General features: G+C 45.3%; 1 long non-coding RNA gene across 1 annotated transcript; it reads left to right on the top strand.

The window, feature by feature from the left end:
- Nucleotides 1–318: 318 nt before the first annotated feature.
- Nucleotides 319–9,809, top strand: LOC119123279. The gene is made up of 2 exons (XR_005098026.1): nt 319–481; nt 7,012–9,809. It is a non-coding gene; the product is annotated as an uncharacterized LOC119123279 (long non-coding RNA).
- Nucleotides 9,810–10,492: the final 683 nt, after the last annotated feature.

Genomic DNA, 10,492 nt, shown 5'->3' on the forward strand with positions numbered 1-10,492 from the left:
AAAGTGATGAATAGAGAACTCCGAGGCAAGAAGAGTTGAACAGATGCTCTTTCTGGTAGTGCAGTAGGTGACAAAATAAAAGGCTCGCACGCACACACATAGTATGTATCTATAAAGGGATGGATGCCCGCCCTCTCAGGCTTTTGTGCTCTTACTTTATGTTGTGCCACTCCTGTGCCTCATTATTCTCCCTCATTCTGCTCTTCACCTTCCCGCTCGCCCGCCGAACCCTCTCCTCTCCTCTCCTCTCCTCTCCTCTCCTCTCCTCTCCTCTCCTCTCCTCTCCTCTCCTCTCCTCTCCTCCCTTTCCTCCTGCTCTCCTTTTCTCCTCCTCCAGCTGCTCACCTCCTTCCAGTCCATTCCAGTCATGGTCCTTCCTCACACACGTGCATCGCTACCGTTTGTGCATGTGTCTGTGTGAGGACAGGCGTCATTTTCAACACGTCCGTCTTGCGGAGGGAGCGCCATGCTCGCTTCTGAGGTGAGTGATTTCCTTCTGGATTCAACTTTTTTCACCATTTTGCTTTCATTTAAGTTTGACTTCAAGTGTCCATGTTGGCTCTTTTATTATAGACACCGTGTCAACTTTATTTTTTCTTTAACACTGTGTTGATGACATTGCAAAAACAAAGGTCACAGGGCTTAAAAGTGGCTATTTTCTGGATGTTGAATTCGTGACACAATTGTGCTTTGTCCAATGTGTGTATGCATGTGTGCGTGTAGCCAGAGGGTGTGCTTGAATTGCTCGCTACGTGCTCTGCTTCAGAATTACTAACTATAGCGCTTATCCTGAGCTAGTTCATACAAAGGCTCTTGTACGTTTGTACTCTCTATCCTGAAAGATTAGTTTCATTTTTTTTAAATTATTATTATTATTATTATTATTACAGGTACTCCTGTACTGTTTCTGATGTCAAATGTTTTCTTCTGCTTAAACTCTTTTACGTGTTCTCTCTCCCTGGCGCGCTCACATAGTATACACATTCCATAGCGGATTTAAATATTTCCCAGTGGGGTTTAAGAGTGAGCCGAAATAGATCTCATTCTAAATCAGGACCCCAAGCTCAACTCAAATTGGCTCACCACCTTCCCTTTACAGGCAGAAGCCGCCACAATTCCAGTCCATAAAAAGGATTTTAATAAAAAGCTTCATTTGTGTTCATCCACATAGAAAAATGGGGGCAAAAGGAATCCCAGTGAGATGATGGTGAAACATTTTCTCTCTACATGTTTGTCTTAGTGCCGTCATTTTCTACTCACTACAGCTGCCTGTAACGGATGACAATTTGGATCCTTCAAATGATAAGAATAGTATTATAAAGCATGATGGTACCCAAGAAATCAAATGTGGTGATAAAACACATGATGGCTCACCAGCTGCCTCTAACAGCCGCCCAAATAGATGCAAAAGTGGCTCACAGAGAGAAAGAGAAAGAGAGAGAGAGAGAGAGGGGACAGAGGAATGGGCCATGTGCTCTCATACTGTGTGTGAGGGTCAATTAGGGAGGCTGTGAAAGACAAGTAGAGAAAACGGAGAAGAGAAAAAAAGGAGTTGTTTCAACAATGACTTTTACGGTGGCGTGCTCGGAGGTAGGAGCGGATATCCAAGCATCCTATTCAAATGCCAAATTCAAAATGCCGTTCATCACATTTGATGACATCACATGGCAACTAGCTCACCTGTTTTGTTCAACCATATCTTGAATAAGTAGTTTATTAACCACGCCAGCCATCCCAAAATCAAACATTGGAGCCAGGCCTGGAGGGAGGGGCCAAAGAGGTTGAGAAACTAAAGCATCTCTTGGGACATGGAATGTCACTTCTCTAGCAGGGAAGGACCCCGAGCGAGCTGGTGTGCGAGGCGAAACAATTGCGACTAGATATAGTCGGGCGGGCGGGCGGGCGGGCGGGCTGGCTGGCCTCCACACATGGCTTGGCTCCTCCCTCGCGGAGACCGTTCCCCTCCAGAGTGCTTGGAACCTCTTCTATGGAAGCGCTGAGCAGGTGTGGGCATACTTATTTCGCCACCCGGCTTGGAAGGGCGTGGAAGCATCAGAACCCCAGTGCTGCTCCATGACTCTTTACTGCGCCCGAGGAGGGGAGAGTGCTCTTTACGCACAAGTTGTCGATTGGCTGATATGGACCTCGTGACCTTTGTTTACCGGATCAAGTCAACATTGAAGCCCTGGGCTTTGCTTTGGTATCTTGCGTGGCTAATCCGTGCATGCTGACTGAAACGATCACAAATGTGCATCTGATGGAAATTGGTAGTTTGTCGCAGCAAATAATATCGTTTTATGGATTTAAGGCTCGCTCGGTGTGTATTCAACAGGAATAGTTTGACTGGACGCTTGTCAATGTAATGGCATTATTTTATTTATGAGGCAGAAATGCTAAATTGCGTATTTTTGCTGTTTGCACCTGTCAGACTTCAGTGCTCACTCAGACTGCAGATATGATTTTATCTTCAAATGTTGGCCATATATACATATATGGGGTGGGCGTGTGTGTGTGTGTGTGTGTGTGTGTGTGTGTGTGTGTACTTACTTACTTTCTTAGTTTGCACTCCTGTGATGGTGTTGTTTCCCTTGTGTTGTGTGTTTTTCTTTCCCAGGTCATCTTTTTTTTCTGCTCCTTTCTCATTGCCTCCCTCCCATTGTTTGTTCTCCCCATGCTTCACGCTTTCACTATCCTCTCCTCGCCTCCTGCCTCTCAATTACAGCAATCCCCATGTGCAAGCTTTACAGACAAGTGTGTGTGTGTGTGTGTGTGTGTGTGTGTGTGTGTGTGTGTGTGTGTGTGTGTGTGTGTGTGTGTGTGTGTGTGTGTGTGTGTGTGTGTGTGTGTGTGTGTGTGTGTGTGTGTGCGCGCACAGTCAGTGAGTGGGACGCTATGGAATCGAACACAATGGGGTGAAATTGGCTATTAGAGATCAAGAGGAGATGCGTGTGTGTGTGTGTGTGTGTGTGTGTGTGTGTGCGTGCGCGCGCGTTTGTATTTTTGTAATTAATATGCATTCACACTGAGAATGCCGAGGAGTATTCCCTGATTAGACGCGAGTCCTTCAAGTCTCCACATCATCATCATCATCATCACTGCACGACATACCCGACCGATCCCTTCCTTCCTTCCCCCGACAATGTTTTTGTATTTTTCAGCTTGCACCCCTCTGGGAAGCAGGAATTTTCTGAAGATGCTATGTTGTTGTTGTTGTTGTTGGATGGCTTAATTCGTATTTTGAGTATCTCTTCATCTACATATGAGCTGTCACTGAGCCGGATAGAGAATGACACATTTGATATACTTTGGAGGTCCTCAGACAGCTTGTTTGTCTCGCAGCATGGGGGACGAATCACAGTGTGTTTCCATTCTGATTTACAGCAAAGGCTGCCGATACCAAAGCACACTGTTTCCTCCCATTGTTTATCGTTTTAAATTGTTGTTTAGCATTTACTTTTTCATTAAAAAAAAAAAAAAAAAACACACATATTCTCTATAGACAGGAAAATGTTTGAGTGATCCATTTTAATCAGAAGATACGTATCAGGTCACGTATTCAGTTGGTGTCTCTCAGCTTTGCTATAGCTTTATCTGTGTGGCTCTCATGGTTGCCAGTTCATTGCCTCCTGGAATGATTATCAGTCAGCAAATTCAGAGCTCCACAGTGCGGCGCTGCTATAATCCCTCTGCTCCCAGTCTGGCCCTTGTATAACCTCAGTCCCTAAGGTCACTTTCTGCTGGTTATTAACACGGCAAACTCTATTCCAGCTTTGCATCTCTGCCTTTCTGTGGTGATGCTCCTCACCCCAAGATGTTTTAGTTACAATGAAAGAACTAAAGTTTTGACAGATACGTACCATCAGCATGCAGCACCGTCCAGTGTCACATTTATTTGAATGGCACATGACTTAATGGCACGATATTCCATGTCCGTTTGTGGATTTAATACGTGCGAATAATCCTTGGCTTGTCGGATAGTATTGCATATGTTTTGTGCCAGCACAGGTGTACGTTTTCTATGCTTGTGTGTAAGAGAGATGGTGGGGGTTATCTTTGGGAGAGTGGCTAGCACAAAGCCTGAGCCTGTGGAGAAGACAGAATGCTCCTGTTTGTTAAGTCAATAGGTTCTTTGTTCCCCCTGCATGGAGGGCATTTTGCCACACAGACTTGGAGTCCATCAGACGCCAAGGTAGACCTGAACCCCGAGATCATCTTTGTCTCCTGTCCCGGCACACATCAATTAGCAAGCCGTCACTATCGGCCAAGCTCATCTTTACACTGCGCATATTTCATTCTTTACGTTTGGCTATAGCTCTGGCTTTTCTTCAGCCTTATCTAATTTGTGAGGATCTCTGGGTGGGAGGGAGGAGGCTGGAGTTTGTTTCATTTGAAACCACGACAAAGGACGTTTTGTTTTTAACAAGGGAGTAGAAGAGGATTGGGGAACCATCAGGGGGAGGCAGGGAGGGAGGGAGGGAGGGCTGAAGGGGGCCCAGATAAGAATGTTTCAGCTTTTGTGCAGGTACCTGAAACCAGCTCTGAAGATTAGAATTGCGTTATGGAGCTGTGGATGTGGAAAAAAGACAAGAAGAAGAGGAGATGATACCTTTCCTTGATTAGTAACTGGCCTCATATTGAGACTGAGATAAGATTCGTGCTGAAAAAGCAAACCTCGCCTTGTGAGTAGAAAAGAATCTGCAGGTATCTCTCCACGCCTTCGGAATTATTATTATTATTATTCATATGGAAACTGTTCCTGGATTTCAAGTGTTCATGTGGCAAAGTATTATTGATGGTGTAAAGAAAGACATCCGTGTTGAGGGCCGTCACATGACATTTTTTCACCAAGCCAATGTAAGCACAAATCTCACCCTAAAAACCGAACCGGGCAGTCACACGACAACACGCCAATTCTCTGGGGCCTCGCACACAAGCAAAGATTTCAAATTGATACTACATGGCAGAAAACAACAGTGTAACAGTGTTAGGGTCAGAAGAGGCAGAAGACTCCTGGCCACACGTTCGCCCAAGAATCACCCCACAAAAACGGTCAACGGCGGGGGAATTATTTAGCACTCCACCGTGCCCAAAACATTTTGATTACACAAGGACTGAGCGTGCGTATGGACCCTTTAACGAGTATATCCGTGTTGTTCTACGACTTTGTTTGACACAATTGTACTCACAAATAACGATACTTTTGCTCATCTAAAAAAAATGGTTATTTCTTTCATATCGACTGAAATGTTCTAATTACAACATTTGTCATATCTTCCATGGTATTAAAATGTAGCTCAGCACGCAATGTTTTGCAGGTAGCATGCCTTCCACTCATTTGTTGCTGCTTTGCCTGCCTCTCGTTGCCTCTGTGTGTTAATGTTGACTCATCAATTTTCACCCAATTAATAATACAGAAGGTCTGCAGGCTGTTGTTTTCATTTGCTGTATCTCTGCATGCCCGCCCGCCCGCAAGTAAAAACACAGCACAGCACAGCACAAGTGAAGTGAGCCTCTCCATCCGCTGTTTAGGGACTTGGGAAGATACACGGGAGAAAAGAGGGACAGCAGAGTTCGGTGTTTTGGAAATCCTCTGCGGGGCCTTGTAAACTGTCAGACAAGCTGGCTCTGTTAAAAGCCCAGCGCTCGCCACTCCTGAACCCGCATGCAAAAGTTGACTTCTGCTACCACCGCAGCGCACTGCACTGCACCGCACCGCACTGCACTGCCTGTCTCGCTGCTGTGTTTTATGGCTTTCTATTCCTATGTGATTGACTCTGGCATGTCACATAGGGTCTAAAGCCATTGGCTACGGAGTGGGAACTCTTCACACAAATGACTACACCGGGTAAAACGAGAGCACGAAGAGCTCTATACGTGTGTGTATATAATATATATGTACATACGTACTTATAGTTCTTGTTTACTACCTCTGCTCAGTAGAGTACACACTAAAATCACAAGTTTCCAAATAAAAAACGTTTTACTTTGAGTTGATGGGCTCTGTGAGGGCCAATCAGAGAGCGCGCGTGAGCCGGATGTGGCCAAGTGTGTCGTAGAACATGCACGGCCTGGGACTTTTTTGTCACTGCTCATGGGCTGGCCAAAGCCCGTGTCAGCTAATTGCCTCCATCCAAACAGAATGATACTTTTTTTTCTGTCCCTAAAGTCACATGCATGCACACATGCCGTGTTTTGTCGCTCTCCTCCACACACATTGGGTACATTCCCTTCCCCAGCTCGGGTTGCCGGTCCTGCTGACTCAGGTTTGTATTTAATGAAGCTCTCAATTTCACCTTGTGTCTTCTAATCTCGCTGCTCGTTTGGGATTTGCCGGTTGCACACTCATAAAAAGTGTTAACGCTGGGAGTTTAGTGAGCCTTAACACTCCCCGGGGCTGTTTGTGTGCATGTGTGAGAGAGAGAGAAAGAGAGAGAGAGAGAGAGAGAGAGAGAGAGAGAAACAAAGCATGCAATAAATGGACAACTGGATGCGAAAAATGTTAAGTAACAGAGAAAATAAAGAATTTGAATCGACCACAATTCTTCCGTTGACCACGTCTGTATGTCAAAGTAGGGAAAGTGTTGAAGTAAATAAAGCTTTGATCAGACAAAGAAAATCAAAACAAGAAATGATTTGATCATTACTTAATTGAGGCTTTTACGTGCCGAACTGTGCTTTATTTTTTATTTTTTGTCCAATGATTGAAATGAAATGGCACTTTTCTAACAAGTGAGGACATCCACCCCTTGCTTGCGTGAGGTCCAAAAGCATTGACAACCTATTTTCTCTCCTTTAATTTGAGATCAGCCGTTGTTTCCGAGAAAAAATAGAATCTACCCTCTTTTCCGGACGCTACTTTTTCCACAAGCTTTGAACCCTGCGGCTTATCGTCCAGTGCGGCTCATCTGTGGATTTTTTTTTTTCATGATTTTTATGATATTCACTTTATGTCAAAGCTGGAATGTTTTACTATGATATTTTCTTCTTCCTTCCCGTCCCTCTTGTGAACAGGTCGACGTGACAGCGGCGGCAAATTAGTTTGGAGATGCCCTTCACCTGTCTCTGCTTTTGTGGCCTAAACAGCCTCTGCAACAGACTCAAGTTGAAGAAAAAGCAACAGTTACAAGAAGAGGAAAGTCAGAAGGTAGAGGAATGGAAGGATCGGGAGACACATGTGTAACAAGCATTACAATGTTAAAAAGAATGTCAAACAAGCAGATTGCAACATAAGACTTTTTTTTAATAGACTTCCTGGCTCCTTTCCGACTTGCTAGGTTTAAGCAGCAAGCCCAAAGGTGTGACTTTTTGCCATTCTTTGCTTTCTGTTACTATTGCTTTTCCAATTGTCGACCATTCCTTTCTCGTATTTACCAGCGTACTATTTGGTGACATGAAGTCAGTGGGCTCCAGAGATCCATTGTTGCTCTGGTCACACCTCTCGGCGATACCCCGTTGCTCTTTTCTCATCCTTAATCTCCATTCCACGCGGAACTGGAGCCAAAGCCGCCGCGCAAAGCGCCGCCGCCGCCGCCGCCGCACCTCCGGCCTCTCCCGTCGACGTCCGTTCAACTGAGTGAGAATTCCAACTCGGCGAGAAGCTCGGCAGCCATTTTCCAAAGTCACCCGCGGTGCGCCGGAGCTCATCTCGATTTTCACACTGAGCTGGGCACGATCGAAAAGTGAGCAGCTGTCCAATCAGCGGCGTCGCTGGAGTGTAAAGATAGGAGTCAGGGGTCACAATGAGCAACAGGCTTTGACAATTCCCTCCTCAGACAGCTCCACATCTCGCTCTCATTAATAGAGAGACGAGTAATTACAAAAAGTGCCGGCCAGTCCTCCAGTGGGAGGAGTGTCAGCCCGCCCGTAAATACCAGCACAGCTATCACCTGTTGGAATGCGTCACTTGAATCTTTATGTGTGCATGGCGGCGGCGGCGGCGGCGGCTGCCACAATACATGCTCCAGCCTGAAACAAGTGGATAAGATATGCCTTTAGCCACTATAACAATGCCTTTTCAAAATCTGCATGGAGACCCAAAGACAACGATGCACACGCACACACCCGCCGCATATTCCTCGGTCTCATTAGTGTTTGTGATTATGCATCACACGTCCAGTCAGGCATTGGAGATGTAATTAACCTTTTCCAGCAGGAAACAGATGCCTGGATGTCGCACACACATAGACGTACACAATGACACACACACACGGCCGCTGTCAGGGAAACAAAGCCAACGTCACGGTGTCACGGAAACAAAGTCCCAAAAAGCAGAGCCTGGCACTCTGCGATAATCCCCCCCTCCCCTTGCATATTACATTTAGGCTCAGCGCTGCTGTCTCCACTCGGCCTCTTCTATTTCTTGTAGCCTATTAAAATGTGATGCTAATAATTGCGGATTGTTTACTATTACTCTCACTGCACGCTTTGAAATTCAACAAAGCTGAAGCTATTTCACAGTGCGGAACACCTATTATGATTCACAAGGCGCCAACACCGAGAAAGAACACCAATGCCAATGAGGAGGGGATGAGTTGAAAGAAAGAAAGAAAAGATGCGAGGGAGGAATGAAGACGGAAGAAAGAGTCCAATTGTAGACCAAGCAGTCATGTTAATTGGCTACAGTGGATAACTTTCCAAAGTGGGGGGGGGGGGGATACTGGAAGGAACAGCCTGAGCTGTCAGAATTACATTGGTTTAACGCTCACTCCATTTCACCTCATTAATGAGAGAAATGTTGGCTTCAGTCATGGTGACTGACTTGAAATTGATAACCGTGCGCACACATGTATGTATGGGGGAGATTTTCCCCCTCCTCCTTCATGGATCACAGCGATGCTCAGGGATTGTAATTCAAGGACAAAAAGATAAAAATAGAAGGGTGGTGCACGACTTGTGCAGTCGTGGGACGGGACGGGACGGGACGGGACAGGAGGAGGTGCGGATATGTGTGAGAGGGAGGTTACAGTGAAAATGAGTCCTGTCGCATTAGATTTGGGTCAAGAATGTGGGAGATGAACCAGACGAGGAGGCCACTATTACAGAAGCTGCTGGGGAGGGAGGGAGGGAGGGAGGGAGGGAGATTCACACTCCGTCTCTCCCATGGGACTTGATCACTTTTTTTTTCTTCACACATATACTCACATGCACCACAGGAAGAGGATGAGGTATTAGGGGGAAGAAAAAAAAAGGCTGTAAACACAAAAGAACCAGCAGCAGGGAAGGAAAAGAAGAAGAGAGAATATAGAATGGGGGAGAAAGGCTCAGCTTAGCTATTATATTTATGTATGCAATTCCATCCCTGGATTTTTCACGTATAATGAGAGAATTTGAATTCCAGTTCGACGAGAGCACAAATGATTATGTGTGTGTTTAACTTCAAAGTCGTGTGTGCATGCTGTAAAACATGGAGCGCTTTTCCTCAAGGAAGCTTCAGCCCATGCTTATTAATGCTAGTGCTGGGCGATATAGCACATTGATATCATGCTATAGTAGATTTTCCAACAGTCATAAAAATAATAATAGCTCACCGAGTTTAGCCTTCCTTCCTTCCTTCTTTCCTTCCTTCCTTCCTTCCTTCCTGTGTGCTTGCTGCACTGCACGAACTCTTCCCATCAGTCCTTTTGAGCTAATGAAGATGATGGTCTCTCTGGCCAATGAATAGGCGTTAGAGCATTGATAGACTCCGAAGAGAGTCACAACATGGCTTAGTTTCCACAAGCAGCAGCAGTGAATTTAGCAAGAGGGCAGATTAAGATGAATTGAAGAATAACCAGAGCTGCTGTATATTTCATATGGATTCATTTTGTCTGGAAGGGCAACATTTATTTTTTCTGGAGAATTGATTGGTCATCAAGCCTGCACAAAATTGCTAGCACTATCATAATACTTTCATGAATCTATCCAAAAAAATACACAGTAAAAATAATTATCGGGAGTGGAGGTCCACGCTCTGCTCGAAGTTGCTTTGGATATACGAATGCGACTGACTGTCCCACCCACACAAACGTCTTCTTCAAACGGTCTAAAGCCATGAATGATTTTCACAGCTTGCAAGATTTGCATCAAAATTACAGACAAGTATAGAGACGCTTGCGATATTTCAATGTTCTTAAGAATGAAGACAGCTTGCAATTTTGGTATTTTAACAAGAAACATTGACTCAACGCATTTAATATGCAATGGCCTGATCCCTTTGAGTTTGACATGGGCTGCAAACAGATCTTTGTTAATGTCAGATCACCACCACCAATGGATCTTAAGTCTCTGACCCTTTTACCTCTTTCCAATCCCAAGACAATGCATGGGCCCATGAGCCTCCCACCTCCACACAAACAGCCGCTAAATGTGGTCGATACCAGAGCAGCTATTGAGCAGTGGCTGTGGTCTGAATGAGACTTTGATTTCTCTGCTGGCGTTTTATTCCCCCCCGTAAAGCCGAGTGTCTACTCACTCCCCAGAGAGCACTTCACCAATCATTCATTGATGTAGCGCA

This window comes from Syngnathus acus, chromosome 5 (assembly GCF_901709675.1).
Source record: "Syngnathus acus chromosome 5, fSynAcu1.2, whole genome shotgun sequence".
NCBI lineage: Eukaryota > Metazoa > Chordata > Actinopteri > Syngnathiformes > Syngnathidae > Syngnathus > Syngnathus acus.